Source organism: Acinonyx jubatus, chromosome D3, assembly GCF_027475565.1.
Source record: "Acinonyx jubatus isolate Ajub_Pintada_27869175 chromosome D3, VMU_Ajub_asm_v1.0, whole genome shotgun sequence".
NCBI classification, from domain to species: Eukaryota; Metazoa; Chordata; class Mammalia; order Carnivora; family Felidae; genus Acinonyx; species Acinonyx jubatus.
In genome coordinates, this window is record NC_069392.1 from 8533530 (window position 1) to 8555150 (window position 21621).

At 49.7% G+C, this 21621-nt stretch overlaps 1 protein-coding gene across 8 annotated transcripts in view; it reads right to left on the reverse strand.

The window, feature by feature from the left end:
• HVCN1 (hydrogen voltage gated channel 1) overlaps positions 1 to 5924 on the reverse strand; it is a 36763-nt gene extending 30839 nt beyond the window's left edge. For 3 of the 8 annotated variants that reach the window (XM_027044309.2, XM_027044306.2, XM_053206765.1), the window contains exons 1-2: positions 5135 to 5270; positions 4535 to 4595 (exon numbers count right to left, since the gene is read on the reverse strand). The gene's annotated coding sequence lies outside the window, so the exon portion shown is untranslated. Of the gene's footprint in view, positions 1 to 4534; positions 4596 to 4625; positions 4989 to 5021; positions 5066 to 5134; positions 5325 to 5730 lie in introns of those variants that run through there. The other 5 variants (XM_027044307.2, XM_027044310.2, XM_015063754.3 and 2 more) reach the window with 5 other exon arrangements.
• Positions 5925 to 21621: the final 15697 nt, after the last annotated feature.

Genomic DNA, 21621 nt, shown 5'->3' on the forward strand with positions numbered 1-21621 from the left:
GTTCTGGAACTGGATAGAGGTGACAGTTGCATGATATTGGGAATGCACTAAATGTCATGGGATCCTTTGCTAAATGTTCACCAAATCGTAAAATGGTTAATTTCATGTTATGTGACTTTCACTTCAGTTTACACTTAAAAAAAAAAAAAAAAAAAAAAAAAGACACACAGACATACACTCCAGTGCAGGGAATGCCTTGGAAAGCAACAAAGTATCTATATGTCCACCAATGAGGTTCTGGTTAAGTCAGTTAGGGTACATCTGAGCAGTGGCAAATGCTAGTGTTGTTAAATCTTAATATGCAGATAAGGAAAGAGGTGAATAATATAGTAAGATAAAAAAAAATTCAGGGGAGTCTGGGTGGCTCAGTTGGTTGAGCATTCACTCTTAATCTCAGCTTGGGTCATGATCTCACCGTTTGTGGGATGGAGCCCCGAGTGGTCTCTGCTCTGCCAGATTATCTCTCTCCCTCTCTCTCCTGCCCCTCTCCTACTCTCACGTGCACAAGTGTTCTCAAAATAAACATTGTTTAAAAATTCATATTACAGCATAGTGTATACAGTATGACTCCATCTACATGAAAAATTACATATGCATTTTTATTTTATTATTACTTATTCGAGAGAGAGAGAGAGAGCGAGCGCGCAAATGCAGGGGAGGAGCAGAGAGAGAGAGGGAGACAAAATCCCAAGCAGGTTCTGTGCTGTCAGCGCAGAGCCCAATGCAGGGCTTGATCCCATGAACCATGAGATCATGGCCTGAGCTGAAATCAAGAGTCAGACACTTAACTGCCTGAGCCACACAGGTGCCCCTACGCATGCATTTTAAAAAATACATCTGCAAAAATACAGCCAAACTCTTTACAGCGGTTATTGCTGGACAAAAAGGGAGTGTGGGTATTTTCCTTCTACTGACTTCTAGAAGGTCTGAACTTTTACAGTGAGTTTGTGTTACTTCTTAAAATTTATTTCTGGGCATCTGGGTGGCTCAGGCAGTTAAGCTGACTTTTTGGCTCAGGTCATGATCTCACGGTTTGTTGAGTTCGAGCCCTATAGTGCTTACAGCACAGAGCCTAGAGCTGGAGCCTGCTTTGGATTCGGGGTCTCCTTCTCTCTCTGCTCCTCCCCCCCCCCCACTCACGTGCACTCTCTCTCTCAAAATTAAACATTAAAAAATTTTATTTTTAATGTAGGTGACATATGCATATACTAAAGGGAAATAGGAACGCCTGGACAGCTCAGTCGGTTGAGCATCCAACTCTTGATTTCTTGGGATTTTCTCTCTCCCTTGCTCGCCCTCTCAAAATAAACTTTAAAAAGCGAAAGAACACAAAAAAATATATGACAAAAAAACCTCCTTTCTACCTATTCTCCCCAGAAGCAGCCACTTTTTTTTTTTTTTTTTTTTTTATTGTGGGGAGAGCGCAAGTAGGGGAGGGGCAGAGAGGGGGACAGAAGATCTGAAGCAGGCTCTGTGCTCACAGACTGAGCTGAAATCAGACACTCAACTGACTAAACCATCCAGATGCCCCCAGAAGCAGCCACCCTTACCGGTCTCCTTTGTGGCCTTCAGTGGTGTTCTAGGCCTTCACCAACACACCCGTATTTACTCTTTTTTTAAAACTTAAACAAATGTGAGCCCACGCATACTGCGTGAATCTTGCTTATTTCCGTTTAGGGTGTGGCAGGCTCAGTGATGACCCACCCCCAAAGATATACATGTCCTAATCCCCAGAACCTGTGAATATGTCACTTTACACGGCAAAAGGGACTTTGCAGATACGATTACATTAAGGATCCCAAGACGGGGATTATCCATATCCAGGTGGGTCTGATGTAATCAGAAGGGTCTTTATGAATAGAGTAGAGCAGGAGAATCAGACCCAGAAGTTGGAGCCAGAGATTTGAGGATGTTATGCAACTGGCTTTGAAGATAGAGGGAAGGGATTGCAATCCAAGGAATGCAGACAGCCTCTAAAAGTTGCAAAGAAACAGATCCTCCTTTAGAGCCTCCAAAAGGAATGCGGCCCCGCCAAGGCCTTGATTTGGACCCAATGGATTGATTTTGTACATCTGATGCCCTCAGCACTGCAAGGTAATAAATTTACGTTGTTTGAAGGCTCAGATGTGTGGTGACTTGTTACAGCAGCCATAGGAAAATAATACAGTGTTTCAGATTATCCTAGATCGATGTGTGCTAAATCAAGTGCACTCCTTGGAATGACAGCCCAAGACTTCCCTGTAGGAATGTATGTAGTCCCACTAGTGATCGTGTTTAGATTATTTCCCCATCTTTTCCTGTCCCAATGTTCCAATAACACTGCACACTGTGTGATTTTATAATTGGGGGAAAAAATGATCATTCTGAAAAAAAAGTATTCACATAGACTTAGAAAAAAAAGTTCTTCTCCTTAGTACCATGCTGGGGGCATAAGGGACTCTTGGAGAATTTCTTGCTGGTTGACTGACAGAACAGCTTCTGTAACCAGCATAGTTCAGCTCAGTGTGTTCCTGTTCTAGCCCCTTGGGTCCCTCGACCTGCTCTCAGGAGATGGGCTGAAATGGAACCATTAGCACAAGCAAAGGTGAAGGGGGCAGTTAAGGCGCCTGGAGATTTCCTTCCTTCACAAGACAGGAAATAGAACCAGCACATATATTAAAAAAAAAAAAAAATCCCAGGTTCACTAATTCAAGCAACAGAAAATTTCAACCTACTACGAACTGCCCATTAAAACAGACAAAAGTGATAAAACTCAATGCTTGTGGGGCTGTAGGGAAACTTGCACACATTGCCAGGCATAGTTTTTCCTCAACAGCCATCTGGTGATAAGTGGCAAGTGCCTTCAAAATAATCATACTCTTGACTTGAACACAACAGTTTGGGAACTATTATCTCAAAGAAATAATTTGATAGCAAAAAACATGTACAGCGTGGACAAGCTAAGCTGGATATGATGCCTAGAAGCTGGAAAGACCCCACAAGCCCCGCCTTTGAGAAAAGCCGAGAAAGGCTATGGGCTGACAGAAGCAATGACAACTCTGGGGTGTCATGTCGAAATACAGAAAGAATTCTGTTAAGTAATGAGAAGTAGAACCCCGAATGGTTGCACACACTTGCTTGCAATTGTACAATATAATTGGAACATTCACTATGTGCCAAGCACTGTGCTGAGTTCCGGGGAATCCAAAGCCAAGAAGATAAAGGCCATGGCCCTGACAGACTGATACTTCAGCTGGATGGACAGACAAGGAACCAGGGGAACACATAAGCAAGGTAACACCACCCAAGACTAAGCATGCGAAGAAGGAAAAACAGTAATGCAAGAAGGGACCAGGCCAGCGTGGCTCCTGCAGGTGGAATAGTGGGGGAAGACTTGAGTAGGAGACTTGCATAGTGGTCCCTGAATTGCAGAGGTTAAGTCACAAGAAGATGGCTGGAAGACCACGTGCACAGGCCCTCAGAGGGCAAAAAAAAAACCCACAGAGAAACCTTCAGCAAGTCCAAGGAAGAAAGAGGAGGTCAGTGTGGCTGCAGTAAGGGGGCGGTGGCAGGAGACAAGGGTCTGATCTCATAGAGGGCGTGGTAAACAACTCTGAACATTTGGGGGTCAAGAGTGGTGGCAGGGAGGCCAAGAGGAGGCAAACGATATGGGGATGCAGAGCAATGGCCAGATTCAGAACATGCCGAGAAGTAGAACCTGCTGCCGGCTTACATGCTGGAGAGGAGATGAAGACCAGGTTTTGGGGCAAGAACACTCTGGACTTCCTCCTTCACTCTAAACCAGGGATGGGGAGGGCTTGGGGGCTGCAGAGCAACTCTGGAATTGTGCGAGCCTCAGCCCAAAGATTTTCAAAACCCTGCCCCTACTTCACCCCAGGTACTCAGAGGGCAAGAAGTTACCACAGCCAGCTTTCGTCTTATCAGAAGCTTCCAGCCGATGTTGGGCCTTTCCAGAAACACTGCAGGTCTCAGGTGGCCCTGACTGACCTTAGGTTAAAGGTGTCCAGGACAGAGGAGCGCTTTCAGAGGGGCGGGTGAGGCTGGAGGGGGACACAGCTCGGTAGCAACCTTGGGCCAGAGGCTGGGCTAAGCTTTTATACCAACCATCTCACTTAACTCTCAGCACTCCTGTGAGGGAAGTACCATGCTCAACCCCATGGAACGGTCGAGGGAACTGAGGCATGGAGAGGTGGAGTCCCATGGCTAAGCCTGCAGGAGCCCCTGCACTCAGCAGAGGCGCGGGGCTGGGGTGTAAAGGTCTCTGAGTTCCTGCAGGGGGCTGGCTGTACCTCCGTGTCCTGGAGTTTAACCTGTCCCCAGCCTACCCTTCTTGTTCCTCAGCACACCGTGCCCCACGAGGTGTTTCCAGTATTTCCAGGTGAAGGATTTGCTGCCCTGGAGGTTCCCTCATTTCAGCCTCCCCCCCGGGGGTCCCCAGTACTACGTTTACCACCCCTTCTCTCTCTGCAGTCTCCCTGGCGGGGCAGCGAGAGGCAAGGACGAGGAATAAAAGGATTTAGGGGTTCACACGGACCTGGGTGTGAGTTCTGGCTCTGCCTCCTTTGGTGGCTTGGCCCGAGTGTCGGTTTCTTCACCTGTGAGAGGGAGACAAGGAGGGTACTTACCTCACCTGTTGCTGCGCTCAGCGTGTGATGAATGAAGGCACCTGTCCCCACGTTAAGCACGCCGTGCAAAAGGGCAGCTATCAAGGCTCCCGTTTTTCAAGGGGAGGTAACTGAGGCCAAGAGGGACTTCCCTTCCATGTCGCGTGGCATACTGTCTCCTGCCCCCCCTCCCCACCTGACTCTAGTACCCTCTGGACAAGGGCTGGGGGAGGGGTCCCCCGGGGAATGACCGTCCGCCCTGGTAAACGCTAGAACAGAGGGCAACTGGGGGCGGGGTCCCAGGCAGGCTGGCGGGGGAGCGGCGACGGGGATGAGGGTCCGCTCCTCGGAGGGCGCCGGCTGGGAGGGCTCGGAATGGGGGCCGCGCGCCCCCCGTCCCAGCGCCGGAGCACTTACCCTGCGCCCCTCCCGCCCGCGGCCACCGCAGCGACTGCGAGCTCTGCGCCCTCCGGGCCGCCTCGCCCGCCCCTTCCGACCCGCCCCTCCTCGCGACCCGCCCGCCCTCTCACCCCGTTCGCGTCTCGGTCCCTGGCTCCCGCCTGTGTCTCAGTCCCCTTGCCCTGGCCTGCCTGTCTCCCCTGTGGTCTCCGGCTTGTCCCCCACCCGGCCGCCTCCCGCCCCGCAGCCCCGAGCCTGGCCTGGGCCTCTCGCGGTCCCGCGGATGGACAAAGGTCCGCCCGTGGGAGCCAATCGCGAATCACGAGAATCCTGTCCCAGGCGAGCCTGAGGGAAGGGGTGGGAGGAGGGAACCACTTCCTTCCTCCTGCGGGATGGAGTGGGGGCGGAAACGCTCCCCTCCCCACCGCACACGCTCGGGGAAGCTGGGCCTGACTTCTGGCAGCACCCCTGCCCTCATTACTTGGGGGTGGCTCCGAGCGGCTTTGAGGGTCCCCTGCATTGCATCTGCCACGTAGGGGTTGGAGAGTGGGCAGAATGCCCTCAGGGGATGGCCAACCTTGAGGTGGTCGGGACACCCGTGGGGGGTGGGGGGGGGGGCTGTGTCTGGCAGTGGCGAGGGGTTCTTGCTGGGGGCTGGTATTGGCAAGGAGGAGGGCGCCTTCCTGCCAGGAGGCTGAGCCCCCTGGCCAGGCTGACTGCTACTCACCTTCCCGCGCAGCCCCAACGTCCCTCCCCGCCCAGGGCTTCCCCAGCACTCTGCACGCACTTCATTCTGGCACTGCTCTGGAATGGGTTTCTGTTAGTTTCCGTCTTCCAAAAAAGACCACTTGCCCCAAACGCCTCTGGGCAGAGGCTCTCTCCCACGCACCTCCCTGCTTCTGGTTTAATTGGGGGTGGGAGGAGTCTCAATCCTGGGAGTTCTGGGAGTTTCCCATTGCAGCTGTAACAGGTTACCACAAACCCAGTGGCTTAAAACAACACGAATTTGTTATCTTAACAGCTGTGGAGGTCAGCGGTCCAAATGGTCTTAATAGGGCTACAAGCAAGGTGTTGGGAGGGCTGTGTTTCTTTTGGAGGCTCTAGTGGGGAACTCATTCCTTGCCTTTTCCAGGTGGTGGCTTCACTTTGACCTGTGTTTTCATCATCCCATATCCTCTAGATCTGACCTTTCTCCTTCCCTCCTAAAAAGACCCTCTTGATTACATGGGGCACATCCTCAACACCCTTGACTTAATCACACCCTTTCAACAGGTACTGTATTCACAGGTCTTGGGGCTTAAAATGGGGACATCTGGGGGGGGGGCTGTAACCCCAGGGGTATTGTTTCCATTGGCTTCCACTGAGTCTGCTCTTCCCAATCCTGCCCCCAACCTCTTGCTGGATAGTAAGTAGGCTTTCTTAAAAACATCTCAGTCTGATCTGACTTCTCAGTCACATTTTTGTTGTTTCAACATTCCTATTCTGGTCCCTAAGCCATAGTCTGGTCCATTTTAAACTTCAACCTTCTTCTTTCTTTCTTTTTTTTTTTAAGTTTTTAAAATTTTTCTTTATTTTTTGAGAGACACAGAGATAGAGACAGCGAGAGAGAGAGAGGGAGAGAGAGAGAGAGAGAGAGAGAGAGAGAATGAGTGGAAAAGGGGCAGAGAGAGAGGGAGACCCAGAATCCAAAGCAGGCTCCAGGCTTTTGTCAGCACAGAGCCCAACACGGGGCTCAAACTCACAGTGAGATCATGACCTGAACCGAAGTCGGACACTTAACCGACTGAGCCACCCAAGCGCCCCTCAACCTTCTGTTCTGTTAAAAATGCCCCTCCCCTACCAGTGCCAGCTGGACAGAATGGAAAGGATGTGTGCACTAAACTGGTCTGTGCATTCACTCCCTCAGGGTCTGGGAAGGGAAGAGGTGGAGAGAACAGGTATCAGGTATCTCCCCACCTTACTGCCCACCTGGAAGCTGCAATCCTCTTTCCATAGGCTTTAACAATTGGTCCTGCCTATAGTTACAAGCAAAGTGCAGACAGGTGGTGGCCTCAACAGGCCCTAGGAAGCCAAGGCTCAAACCTCGCCCCAGCCTTGATCTTCTGGCTGACCCCTGCTGGAGACATCTCTCATTATCCCTCCATCCCTCCCGTGTGCTGCCTCCTGGCCCAGCTCTGCAGGGGGCCTGGGGAAGCCCGCAGCTGCCAGCCTTACCTAGGCTCTGGAGACTGGGACCACCAGCAGGGACTTATTTCCATACCTTTTAGGAATCAGGATCCTGAGACAACAGGTCGGCAAGTCTGGAGAATTTAGTAATGTTCTCAAGATTTCTGTCCACAGAAATGCCTCTATTACTCAATCTTCTCAGTTGGACAGGAAAAGATGTCAATTTTGTTACATCTTTATCCCCAGCTCAGAGTTTGGCACATAGTAGGTGTTCTACATTTCTGCTGCATAAATTAATAAGTGAATACTGAGCATAGTAAGATAAGGGTGCCCACCATCAGTGCTTCTATTCAACATTGTACCGGGACCCCAGCTAATGCAGCGAGACAAGAGAGGAGACGAGAAGGACAAAGATTGAAAACCTCTGGTCTGCAATCTATGTGATTGTCTACCTAGAAAATCCAAGAGACTCAACAGAGTGGTGTTGGATGCCCACCGTGTGGCAGGCAGGCCTTTTCTAGACACTTAATATAAGATGAAGGAACAGCTTTGTCCTCAGAGAGCTCCCATTTGAGTTGGGGAGGCAAGAGTGGGGCACATTCCTCTATGCTCCAAAGGGTCTAAGAGGCTAGTATTCTAGGATGGGAAAAAATTACTTTATTTTCAATAACCTCTAACTGAAATTGAGCAATTTCCTTCCATTATGAATATAGGTAACAGATCACACTTGTATTAGCAGTACCCACGACTTTGTCATCCATCGAGATCACAGATGTCTCCAAATCACAAGATAGTTAGACACCTTAAAATATAACTTACCCTTCACCACTACTGCAAAATTACTGAAGTAACTAAACCAGCTGTTAGTTCTCATAGTTTATTGTGTTAGCAAATAACTTCATATATTCATCACATTTAAAAAAATAATTCAATAGCTGCATTTCAAGACAATGGGTCTTTTGTAATGGAATGTATTCTATACTATGCATTTAAAGACATTACCCTGAGGGGAGGACTCATGGCACAAAAAAGGACCAGGAACTCCAGCTTTAGAGGAAGGACTTGGTTTGGGCAACGCTAACACAGTTCTCTTGCACAAGGGAGTCCCTGCCCCACCGTCACATTTCATACCAAGCAGTAAGCCCAGCTTGCTCAAGTATGTGTCTGTCAGTCTCAGGAGCTTACTGGGTGTCTGCCTTTTGATGTTCATGGGGCATTCTGAGGAAGGTCAAAACACAGCCCCTGGGTCTGGGTCTGCTTGTGCCCTGGGCTGGCTGGCACTGGGCCGAGGCATTGGCCAGTTCCGGCTTTACCCACTGGGAAGAGAGAGGGCTGGCTCGGCCGGTTTTGGTTCCTCCAGGCCAGTGTCTTCAGCTGCTGCAGTTGACCACTTCCCTTCCTAGGGCAAAACCCAGGTCCCGACTCCAGGAGAATGTGAGAAAACAGAAAGGAGGAGAGGAAGGTCCATGAGACCTCGGCAGGGGCCCTGTTTGGATTTCCCAGAGCTCTGCGTCTGGGTCCAGAGGCTGTCTTGCCAGCAGGTAGGATTCATCTATGGCAGTGACAGCCACACAAGTCTTGCATTCCTAGACACAATAATGTAGCTACATTATCAGGTCAGGGCTAGGGACCCCTGGGTGCCTCAGTCAGGTAAGTGTCCGACTCCTGATTTTGGCTCAGGTCATGATCTCGGGGTTCATGAAACAGCCCTGTGTTGGGCTCTGGGCTAACAGCATGGAGCCTGCTTGGGATTTTCTCTCTGTCTCTCTCTCTCCCCTTCTCCCCTGCTTGTGCTCTCTCTCTCTCAAAAAAATGTTGTTTTAAAAGGTCATAGCTAACTCTGATCCCCTTCTCTGATACTTGGTTCAAGCTTCTGCATCATACATAGTTGAGAATCATGTGGAGGAGTAGAAAGAGCATAGAAGTTGGCGTCAAAGAGACCTGGGTTTAAGTCCTGCCTCCATCCTTTCCCTTGATAGCCGGGTGATCTTTCATTAATTAAGGAAATAAGCCTGTGAGGGCCAACCACATGCCAGGCACTGAGAACAGAGATGAACAAGATGGACAGGTCCCACCTCCTCTCATGGAACTCACTCTCCATAGGAATGCACACAAAGGCCCAATGATGGTTATGAAAGAAATGGCCAGGCGGTTATGGCAGACAATTAGAGTGGTGGGGATAGAGGTGAGGTCCCACCAAGGTAGGGTGGTTGGGGAAGGCCTCTCTGTGGCATTGAAATTAATACTGAAAACTGAGGTGGAGCCAATCGTGAAGGGAGGGGAAAGCCTTCCTAGCAGTAGGAACAGTATGTGCAAAGGGCCTGAGGTGGGAGAGAGCTTGGCCTGGTGAGAAACCGAAAGGAGGCCAGAATTATCCAAACATGGTAGGAGGGAAAGAGAGTAGGTCAGAGAGGGGAGCAGAGGCCAATAGGAAGTGCTGGATTCATGTAAAGTGCAAGAAGCCATGGGAATTTTAAGCAGGGGAGGGACATAGTTTGATTTTTTTTTAAATTATTGTCAAATACACATAACAAAAACTTTACCACTTTAACCATTACAGAGTATACCATCAGGGGCATTTGCTCCATTCACAATGTTGTTCAACCTTTAGCACTGCTCAGTTCCAGAACTTTTCCATTATCTTTTTAAAAAAAATTTTTTTTTTAATTTATTTTTTATTTTATTTTTTTTAATATTTGAGACAGAGAGAGACAGAGCATGAACAGGGGAGGGTCAGAGAGAGGGAGACACAGAATCTGAAACAGGCTCCAGGCTCTGAGCCGTCAGCACAGAGCCCGACGCGGGGCTCGAACTCACCGACTGTGAGATCATGACCTGAGCCGAAGTTGGCCGCTTAACCTACTGAGCCACCCAGGCGCCCCTAAAAAATTTTTTTTAACGTTTATTCATTTTTGAGACAGAGAGAGACACAGCATGAATGGGGGAAGGTCAGAGAGAGAGGGAGACACAGAATCTGAAACAGGCTCCAGGCTCTGAGCTGTCAGCACACAGCCCGACGCGGGGCTCGAACCTGCAGACCGCGAGATCATGACCTGAGCCAAAGTCGGATGCCTAACTGACTGAGCCACCCATGCGCCCCTCCATTATCCTAAAAGGGAACCCTGTACCCATTAAGCGGTTGGTCTCCATTCGCAACTCCTCTACAGCCCAAAGCACCCACTGACTTGCTTTCCATCCCTATAGATTTGCCTATTTTGGACATTTTTATACATGGAATCATACAATACGTAGCCTTTCATGACTGGCTTATTTCACTCAGCATGTTTTTGAGGCTCCTTCATGTTCAAGTATGTATCAGTATCTCGTTCCCGTTGTGGCTGAACATCCATTGCGTGGCTGCAGCCATATATATTTTTATTCTTTCGCCCATTGATAGAGTTTGCTTTCACTGCAGTTAACTCTGGTTGCTGGGTACGGAGTAGATCTTAGGGAAGGCAGGAGTGGGAGTGCAGGCCAGAGAATGGTTTGGACTAGTATGCTGGGAGTGGGAAAGGAAAAGCGGGTGTGGACTCGGGAGGTAGAGCAGATACGAGAAGTGTGTGGACTGGACGTGGAGGGGGAGGAAGACGCGTCAGATACCCTGTGGTGCCATCCCCGAGATGAAAAACCCTGAGAAGGGAGATCCCAGCTGTTTGTGATAATGTTTGGTTTGAACTGTCAAAGTGGAGGCGTCATGTGGGCAGTAGGATTTGAGTCTGGAACTCGGCAGAGAGTTTTGGGGTGTGATGTTGTGATAGAAGAAACAGACATTTTGGTCTTCATCCACGGCTCCGGGCCAGAGCTCCTAAAACCCTTGTAATATCCCAAGTGGTAAGAGCACAGGGAACACCTTAGAATATTTGCGAGCTCCTAAGGATGGGGGGCCGGTTGCCAGGGGTTAGAACTTTCAGTCCCACCTCTACCACCCCCCCCCCGCCCCCATCCTCCCACCCCACCCAGCCCCAGGGGAGGGGAGAGGAGGTGGGGGCTGCCTTAGTCACCAGTAGCCAGTGACGGAATCAACGGAATCGACGGTGCCTGCATAATGGAATCTCTGTGAAAAACTCTAAGTGGAAGACAAGGCAGAGAGCTTCCTGGTTGGTGACCACGTGGAGGTGCTGGGAAGTTGGCGTCCCTGGAGGGGGCATGAAGTTCTCTATGCCACCCCCCAATACCTTGCCCTATGCATCGCTTCCGCCTGGCTGTTTGTAAGTTGGGTCCTTCTAGAATAAATCCTAAATTATAAGTAAACTATTTTCCTGAGCTCTGTGAACCATCCTAGCAAATTATCAAAACTGAGGAGGGGTCACGGGAACCTCTGATTTATAAGAGGGACATAGGTGACAACCTATGCGATTGGTGTCTGAAGTGGCGGGGGTGGGGGTGGGGGTGGGGGTGGGGTCTTGTGGGACTGAGCACTTAAGCTGTGAGGTCTGTGCTAACTCCAGGCAGTTAGTGTCCAACTCCTGGGTGTGGAAAACCCACACATTCGTTGAAACAAAAGTATGGAATGTAGAGAAACACATGGAGTTTTTCTTTGAGAAGATCATCGGCGCATAGCTGGTCTTGAAAACCCTGGACCAGGCTGAGATCCTCCTCCTTCGTGGGGTGTAGACAAAGGGTCCAGGGCTGAGCTAGAGGTCAAGCAGGCGAGGAAGAGCCTATAGAGGGACCACAAAGAGTAAGCAGAGGTCAAAGGGAAAGACAACGGCATGTGGGTCCTGGAGGCCAGGGAGCCAGTGGTCCAGGAAGACAGAAGTGTGAGCGGGTCAGAAGCTGATGGGAATGGGCTGGACAGGAAGGGATGGTGCGGAGGAGGGACATGGAGGGGAGACACAGGAACCGCTCACGGGACAATGGCTGCTCATGAAAGGGAGCCAAGAGGTGGGACAACAGGGGGAGGGCTGGCAGGGCCCACACACAGCCCCCAGCCTAGATGGTACCTGGAATGTAAGAACCTCAGACCGAGACGTGCTGAGCATCCAGTCCCCACATCATGGAGAGGCCAGACCCTGACAGTTAACTACAAGGCCACACAGCGGGTAAGTGGCAGAGCTGGAACAGGAAGCTGCTCCGTGCAGGCTTCTCAATGGACTCCTTCCCTGCCTGCGGCAGGAGCAGTGGGTGCTGATGTTTGTGGGGTCAGTTCAACAGTTCTCTGGAATCTTTCCTGCCTATTGATGTCGGTGAGGCTTAACGTTGGGGAGAGGTGAGCAGAGGACCCTGGAAGTATTTTCTGACTCTCACGTGGACGAGCAGAACCTCAAACTAAAGGATCCAGCAGCACAGCCTTGTTCCACCTGCTGGTTACTCACGGCAACTACTCAACAATGTGGTTCAGCCTTCCTGGCCAGCTGGAGAAGGTTCGACCAGATGGGTCCCACATCGGCCCAGAGCAGAACTGGGATAGACTCTCCCCACCTTCTCTGCACCCGGGAGATTAGTCTAAACCCATCCCTCCTTGCCATTATGTTTCCGGAAAGGGCGTGTGATGCCATGCCCTGGCCGCCGAGACCCCGGGGGATTGTCTGAGGAAGTGTCCTCCTCCCAGGAGTGGCCTTCCTCTCGCCTTCCTCGTCAGGTCTGCAGCTCCTGCTCGAAGCCTGAGGGCAGGGCCAGGGGTGGAAAGCACCTGGGCTCTGATGCGGCTGCAGCCGAGTCACCGACCCCCTCACCAGGGGCAGCCATGTACAGATGCCCATTTTTGAGAGGTGACTCTTGTTTGGGGCAGGGTCTTTGTTCCTCACTTCCAGGAGCATACAGACCCCATTCATACTTGGGCATTTGCTGCTCAGAGGCCATTTCGCTTTCTCTTGGTAACAGCGTCCTCTTTCCGTTTGGGGAACGCATTTACCCCCGTTGGGTCCAGTCCAGTGGGAGTGTTCACCAAGGCGTCCCTACCTTCTAGCTGAGAGGTGGGCATGTGACCCAGATGGAGCCAGTGGGAGACGCACAGGGAGACGGCGGCCAGTTGGCATCTGCTCACATCAGGGTGGGACATGCGGCTGCTGGTGCCCGTCAGTGCCCTGCCTCGGTGTCGGCCGCCCCTGCCGTCCTGTGGGTGCCTGGCGGTCTCCCAGCAAGCTGCCGCAGTGAGCCTCAGCTGGTTTCCACTGTTTGCATCCAAGGAACCCAGGCCAGAGGGAGACAGACGGAAGACAAAGTCCCTGCCGTGAAGGTGCGTGGCCTTAGTGCAGGAGGCAGACTGTGAACAAGCCATTCAAATGTGAGGCAGAAGGGAGTGGACAGGAGTAACCACACTGGGAGAAAAGAGCAGCCACGCACATCGAGGGAGCGCCTACTGCCCATCAGGCCCTGGGCCGGGCACGCCGAGCACATCCTCTCTCATTTAGTCTCCACGTCAGCCCCTGGGAGGCAGGGACCCTGATGGGTTCAGGCGAGGTTCTGCTGTAGCAGAAGTCCCCGAATCACAAGTGGTTTAAACAAACCACAAGTTGTCTTCATGCCAAAGGCCGGAGGCATGAGTTCCAGGGCAGGTAGGGTGCCTCCGTTCCACAGAGCACTCCCAGGGCCTTCCTCCTGGTCAAAGATGGCACCATCCGTGTTTCCAGCAGCAGGCCTGAGGAGGGTGTAGACCTGGAAGAGACAATTGATGCTCGCCAGGCTGTCTCTTCAGAGCAGCCTCTGAAACTGCTGTCCCCACCCCATGGGGAGCCCTTCCTCCCAGGACACTTAGCTGCAAGGGAACACGGGAAATGTGGCTGTTATTCAGGGCACCGTGTGCCCAGCTAGAAAGTGTATGATGGTTGAGGAAGTGCAGAGAGAACTCTGAGAAAATGCCAGGTACTATACAGATGAGACTGACAAGGCTCAGAGGATGAAGTCACTCGTTTAAGGTCACCCAGCTACGAAGTGGCAGGGCAGGACCTGAGCCCCCTGTCCACAGGAGACGAGGAAGACCTCAAGGCCACAGGGCAGCTGGGGGAGGAGGCTTCTTGGGCAAAGTGAGATTTCAGCTGGGTCTCCTGGGTTAGGAAAAGGTGGAAGAAGGACACTGTGGGAGCTGAGGTCTAGAGGCATAACTATTTGGAAGAAAATTTCTCTTCTTGGGGTAGCCCCTTACAAATGCTCTCTGGCCATAGCCCGGATCATCTCCAGCAAGAGGGGGCTCACGCCTGTGAGAGATCATTGTGTTTATGCATATTTCTCCTCAGAGCTCTCCTTTGGAGTGTGGTGGCCATCTCTAGTTTTTCCCTGCTCGGCATCTGTGTCCCTTCTCCTGGGAATGCCAGCTGTCCCCTAATTCCAGTCCAAGTGGCTCCAGAGTGGCTGACCCAACCAGGCCAGTGGGGCTCCACAGGAGCCTCCGGCGGGGACTCTTTGCCGACAGTTCTGCTGTTGGGACTGCCATTTGCAAGGACGGGTGAGCGTGGACCTGGGGGGCGTCATGTGGAGAAGGCCTGCTTGGGTGTTAGGCCAACACAGACAAGAGCAGAGGCATCTATCTGATGGCTAAACGGGGGGCTGCATCCTGCTGTGCTCGGAGCTACCCTGCACCTGTGAGTTTCCACAAGCCAATAAATTCCCTTTTTGCCGCAGCCAGTTTGATTGGTGTTCCTGTCACTGTCACTGAAGAATGCCAACTAACAGAGGTAGAGATGTCAGGCCTTTTTTGTTTTGTTCGCTTATTTATTTTGAGAGAAAGAGAGAGGGAGGGAGGGAGGGAGAGAGAGAGAGAGAGAGAGAGAGAGAGAGAATATCCCAAGCAGGCTCCGTGCTGCCGGTGCAAAGCCCAACGTGGGGGTCTCAATCTCATGAACCATGAGGTCATGCCCTGAGCCGAAATCAAGAGTCAGACACTTAACCGACTAAGCCACCCAGACGCCCCAGGCCTCTTTTTATTGCCACCCGGGCAGGGGGGTTGGGGAGTATCTGTGTGTTTCATTACAGTGGGGGCTGGTGCAATGTGAATGCCAGGTGTGATCCACGAACCCGGTGTCTGCACCGCCGTGATACCGAACTCCGTAAAACCGCACATTACCGGGCCCCAACTTCCAAATCAGAATCTCTGGAGGTGAGGCTGCAACTCTGCATTCCTGTCAAGCACTGTAGGGGATTCCACTGGCACCCAATAGGAGAACTGGAGGCTGAACTAGGTGACCTGGGATCCAACCCAGATCCTGCTGCCAGCTTGGGTGTTCGAGGTCTCTCTAGGTTTTCCCAACAACCGAACAGAGCCCTTCCACTGACTGGCTGTTTCACAGACGCCTGGCCCCGTGTGAGGAAATGCTTAATGTGCCCGCCCTTACTTAATCCTCACATCCGCTGAATATCTCTTTTAAGGAAAGAAACGGAGGTTCAGAGAGGCTGACTGACTTGCCTAATGTCACTGCTGGTGGATTGGAAACCACTTGTGTCTGTCCCCAAATTCCCACTAGCCAGCACCATGCTTCACTGCCTGTTGTCTTTAGAATGAAAACAGAACTTCTTACTCGTTAGGCATGTGGACTTTTCATGTTAGAAAAGGATCTTGATTCTTCCCTACCCCCCCACCTGGTGACCGACTCGAAGCACCATGATTCCGCCTCCTGATGTCGCCGGGGTACATCCTCTCTGGTCTTTACTGCAACTACCCTGGGCCTTGTCACCACTGTCTCTTGCTGTAATAGTCTCTCCACTTCCACTCTTGTCTTCCTCAGACCTGTTCCCCGCAGTACCGAGAGCATTTTTACATAATCTCACTGCTTTGTTAAGAAATATCACAGACACTCAAACAATTATGCGGAATACCCATGTCTTTACCACCAGGTTAAGGAATAAAGTACTTGTTTTCTTGAATCACAAAGCTCAGGAACCTTCCTTGGCTTCCCCTTGCTCTTGGGATTGAAATGCTACCTGTGGCCAAGGAGACCCTGTCTATCTGGACCCTGCTGCTCTACACCCGGCCCACACGCCTTTGCTCCTGCTGTGCTGGCCTGGACTGTCTCTCAGCCTCCTCCCTCAGGGCTGGCACACCTGATGTTCTTTCTGAAACGCTGGGCCCACCGGCTGGGTCCGGCTGCTCCTTCTCAGGCTCCCGTAATGTAATGGCATTTCCTTAGGCGGGGTCCTCCAACAACCCCAGACCAGGTCGCCCCAGGTGATTGCCTCATGCACACCTACCCACAATGTTTAATTCTTGGCTTACTGCCTGTCTCTCCCACTAGACTGAGTCCCATGAGGGCAGGACCCCTGTCTCCCCAGGGCTTAGAGCAGAGTAGCTGCCATAAATAACGGTACTAATGAGGTCTCAGCTTTTGCAATCTCAGTAAAATACACAACATTCATTCACTTGACAAATATTTCTGGAGTGCCTACTGTGTGCTGGGCTAACATTTAATTTTAAAAACGTTTCGTTTGCCTTAGGAATAGCCATCTGCCTTCGCTTCCTCATTATTCAGTAAAATGGGGATCAGAGTACCTACCTTGTGCTTGGGAAGACTGAATGAGCCGACGCAGGGACAGGGCTCAGCGCGGGGCCTGGCGTCACTGTAAGGTGGGAGGTATAGGGCCAACGTCAGGACAGGCACCGGGTTTTACACCAAACAGAACGTGGGCATCACCCCACTTATGCCGGCAACACCATTCCTTCTCCACATCCTCCCCCCACCCCTCCAACTTTAGGCTGTGAATGCTCATCTACAGGGATTACAAAAGCACTTGAATGTGACTTCCTATAAGTGTGGGGGAATTCACTCCTCTGCTGGTTGTTACTTCTAGCAGTTAGGGAAGGAAGCAGGGGGGAAATGAGCACACGAAAGCTACCTCTCCTACAAGTCCACCCCATCTGCAGCCAGATGGTGTGGGCTAGGCTGGAGCACAAAGGCGATCTGTGAAGACTTCTCCCGCGAAACACAAGGATATAGGTACTTGAATGATAGAACTGTTGATATTTGGTAGTAATCTTAAACCATTTTGTTGAGAAGCTGCTTTTCTTCCTATCGCTCACTCAGTAAGAAGTCCATTTTGGCTATATGTAACAGAAAACTAACCTATATAATAAAGGAAATGTGTTTCTTTATTGGAAGTCCAATGGTAGGATAGGTTTCAGGTATGGTCTGATCAAGGCTTTGGCAGTATCTCTGCTGTTCTCTTGGCCCTGCTATTTCCCTGGGATTGGTTTTGTCCTCAGACTAGTTTCCTCCCTTGTTGTAAAACGTAGCAGTTCTAGGCTTCACACTGGCATACCATAACTTCTAGAGGAGAGGGCCTTCTTGGTGCTGCCCCCAACCCCCAACCAAAGGATGGTCCTGGGCTTCCCTTTGTTATGATTAGATCAATCTGGATTATCTTTCCACCTCAAAATACACTCTAGCCAGGGGAATACTGTATGCTAGGGGGTGTCGGCTAGACTGACCATTGTTTTCTTTCTTTTTTTTTTTTTTTTAATGTTTATTTTTGAGAGAAAGAGAGACAGAGTGCGAGTGGGGAGGGACAGAGAGAGAGGGAGACACAAAATCCGAAGCAGGCTCCAGGCTCAGAGCTGTCAGCACAGAGCCCGACGCGAGGCTCGAACCCACGAGCCGTGAGATCATGACCTGAGCTGAAGTCAGAAGCTTAACCGACTGAGTCACCCAGGTGCCCGGGGGCTGACCATTGTTAAACCAATGTCTCTGCCAAGGAATGGGTTAATTCCATTCAACTTGGGCTCTATATACCAGGAGAGGGTAGGGAGCAAGTTAGAGAGGCAACTGTTCTGTCTCAAGTGTCCACAACAACAGGTTTGGATTATCTACATCTAAAAAGTTGGGGGAATATTTAACTGTGAGCAACGGAGCCTCCCCAAGTAGATCTGAGAGGAAAAGGGATACCTGAGCCCAGGGATGCATCCCTTCCTCAGCCTGAAATTCCCATCCACATCACCTGTGGGAGGCCCTGTATTTTCCTAATCATTTCCAGCTTCGCCCTTGTAGAAATAACCCTGGAGCCCAGGAAGGGCTAAGAGCTTGTTCTGGTACCTCTAGTGTCCACTCAGGACATATCAGCATTTAATAAATATTTATCTTTGAAGGGGGGAGCTGAGGGTGTGTTGACTGGTAATCAGAAGACACTTACTGACAGGTTATTGAGACTCGATGTCTGACACAACAGCCAGGTGGTCATAAATTTAAAGAAATGACTTACAAGAACACAGAAGAAATGAAAAGACCAAGGGGAGACTTGGCATCAGAATGGCCCTGGTTCCTGGTTCTAACTCAGCACAGTTCCATCCCTTCAGTGAGGCCCCGCGTCTAACTCCTGTGGCCAGTTACTAGCCAGGGGCTCAAGGGTCAAGCAAGGACATCTGTAACACACAGGGCTACCAAACTGGGTGCCACTGTCTTGCAAACGTGCATTTCAAATGACCAGTGTACTGCCCTCAAACGCTGCTGCTGGAAGGCAGGCGGGCAAGTGAATATAGCAAACCTAACAAAAAGCATGTAGATTTGCCCGTTGACCCAGCAATACCTCTCCTCTGGACCATCCCGACGACACCGGGCCAGCGACATGGAAAGGTGTATATGCCAGTTGCTTACCACAGCCGTGAGAGCACGGGGTAGGAACTGCCCCAGTGGCCACTGGTGGAGACCTGGTCGAATGAGCTATGGTACACCCCGCCCTGGAGCATCGTGAAGCTGGAAAAGGGCAAGAAGAACTCAAATACTGCCATGGAATGGTCTCCACGAGAAACTGTTAAGGAAAAATGCAAGACGTAGTCAAGTGTGTGACATTCCTCCATTCTGTAAGAAAAAGGGGGCCTAGGAATATACAGATGCGTTCCTTATATTCGACATGCACACACGTGCACACACACATGCACACGCACTTAGGATACACAGAGTGAGGTAAGGACAGGATGGAGAGGGCAGGGAGAGAAGCTAGACTTCTTTGAATATACCTTGCTCCATGTACTTGACTTTGGGCCCATGTAAATATTTTATCCTTACGCACAAAAGCAAAATTAAATAAATAGAACTTAAAAAGAATCATCTCAGGTGACTTTAAAACAGCACCTGGAAGGACTAGAAATGACACTAAGGACAAAAAGAACTTTAGGAAAAAAATTAGAGGAGTCATAATGTTAATAATATTCATATAGTGTTATTCTGAAACCATTATATGTACTATAGGATGAAGCAAATAATTATGTTACTATTGCTAGGAGCGAAGATTTTCACTATTTAAGAGATATAACAATGTAAAATCAAAGTAAAGTTGTGTAATCCTAAATAACGATGGGAAATATCAGCAAAAACTAATGACTTATTTTCTCTTTGAAAATATGTATATCCTGGCTTTATTCACTGAAAAGCCCTAGACACTAACAGGTCGGTGGCAGTGAACATCGACCTTATTACCCAGACTAAATGCCACTTCCCTCTGAAGGGAGTCATAGCTCTCTGGAGAGATGGAGACAACCTCAAGATGCACCTAGAACCTCTTATCAGAGTGGAAGGCGAAGACACCGACTAGGAGAGTCATGTCAAAAGGACACGGGGTAAAAAAAAAGGACGCAGGGAACGTGAAGAGGTTCTGATTGGCTAAGGATGGTGACTGTGAACATGAGCAAAATTATTAATTACGACAGACTGAAACATTTCAAATACTCTGAATTCCAAGGGTTCATCATGATATGGAAACAGAGCAAAACAAAACAAAATCCTAACTCACAGGTCACCTGTGAGAGGATGCTGGGGGATGCATTTGTTTTCAAAGTTAGTAAAAGGGAAGAGCCGAGCATATGTCCTGACTTTCCTGTACATATTATAATTCAGGGTAATCAAGTAGCAGGTGAAGGGAAGTTTCTTGGCAGAGACTTTTTTTTTTTTTAATGTTTATTTTTTTATTTTTGAGAGAGAAAGAGAGAGACAGAGAGCAGGGTAGAGGCAGAGAGAGAGGGAGACTGAATCCCAGACAGACTCTACTCTGTCAGCACAGAGCCTAACGGACTCAAACCCAGAAACCATGAGATCACGACCTGAGCTGAAATCAAGACCAACCGAGCCACCCAGGCGTCCCCAGCAGAGACACATTCTAGGTGACAAATAAAGAAGGCAGGACAGAATCAGAGTATGAACGTTGTGCAATCCTTGAGATTTTCATATCATTATGAACTCATGGATTTCAGTATTTGAATGCTGACTAGATACTAGGTAGGATAATGGTGTTATAGTTATGGTTTTGAAAACCATCTTTCAGAGGTACAAACTGAAATACATATAGATACAGTGATATGTAGGGCATCTTTCACAACGATCGTGTTGGGGAGGGAAGATGATATAAGCTCAGCTCTCAGTTGGTGACCGATGGGGCGAGGTGGTGATGACCGAGGACTTCAGTGCTCTTCTGTCTACTTGTGTATGCATTTGACATCTTTCCAGAGTGAGGAGTTAAGAAGAATTTAAAAAAAATCAACTTCCCTTTTGATTCACAATTTGATTTCATGGAATATATTCAACACACAGCACCTGATTTGAACACGTGCACACCTCAGTACTGGCAACGATATTTATTCTAGCATTATTTATAGTAGCAAACAACCTACAAGTCCATTCATGGGCAGCTGGTTAAGAAAAGGAAAGCTATGTAAAGGAATACTGTGCAGTTCTTAAAATGCGTAAGGCAGCAACATGTACACATAATATAGGAGGATCCCCAAGACCTATTATTAGTAGACTCACATAAAGCAAGACGTAGAAGTGTGCAAAAAATTAGTGTGTACGGAAAAAAAAGATCAACTTATCCTTATAAACGTGCAGAATGAGGGATTCCTTGTCTCTGGGGAAGAAAATGGTAGCTTAGGGGACCTTACATTGTCTATCCTTTTCTATCCTTGAAAACGACTTTTCAGTCCCACGCATGACCATTAGCTACCGTGGAGTGGAAAACACCCACACTCGCCCCCCAGGCTACATGAACACTGGGCAGCTAAGGAACCAGCACTGAGCGAGCCGCCGCTCATGGCAGGCCTACTAGCCCTCAAGGTCCAGCCCTGGCTTGATTTCAAGAGTGTGGCCCCTGCCTCTTCCTTCTGGCACAATCACAGGGCTGTGTGAGGCCCATTGAGCTCATTTCCCTCTTCTGGCAACAATTCAGTAGACATTCCTCAACCGTACTTGAGGAACCAGGGTTGGGAACAAACGTGGCTTGTTACAAGAACAAATGTCTCTAGGTAAATACTGTCAGTTCTGCTGGCATAAAACAGGTCCTCTTAATTGGGTCGTGATAAGGCTCCCCACCCCCCACATTTTTCTATTGTTACTCCTGACTTCACAATTCCCTATTTCCAAAAAAGGAAGAATGTTCTTCTAATAAGCTTTTTGAAAAATTAGGATCAACGGTTGAGATGAAAGAATGAGTTAGTTCTACAACATGCTAATATGGGGTGTCTACAGTATATGGTTAAGTAATGAAAACAATGTTTCAGTGCCATTTGTGTTAAAAAAAAAAAAAAGGAGATGTATACTCATAC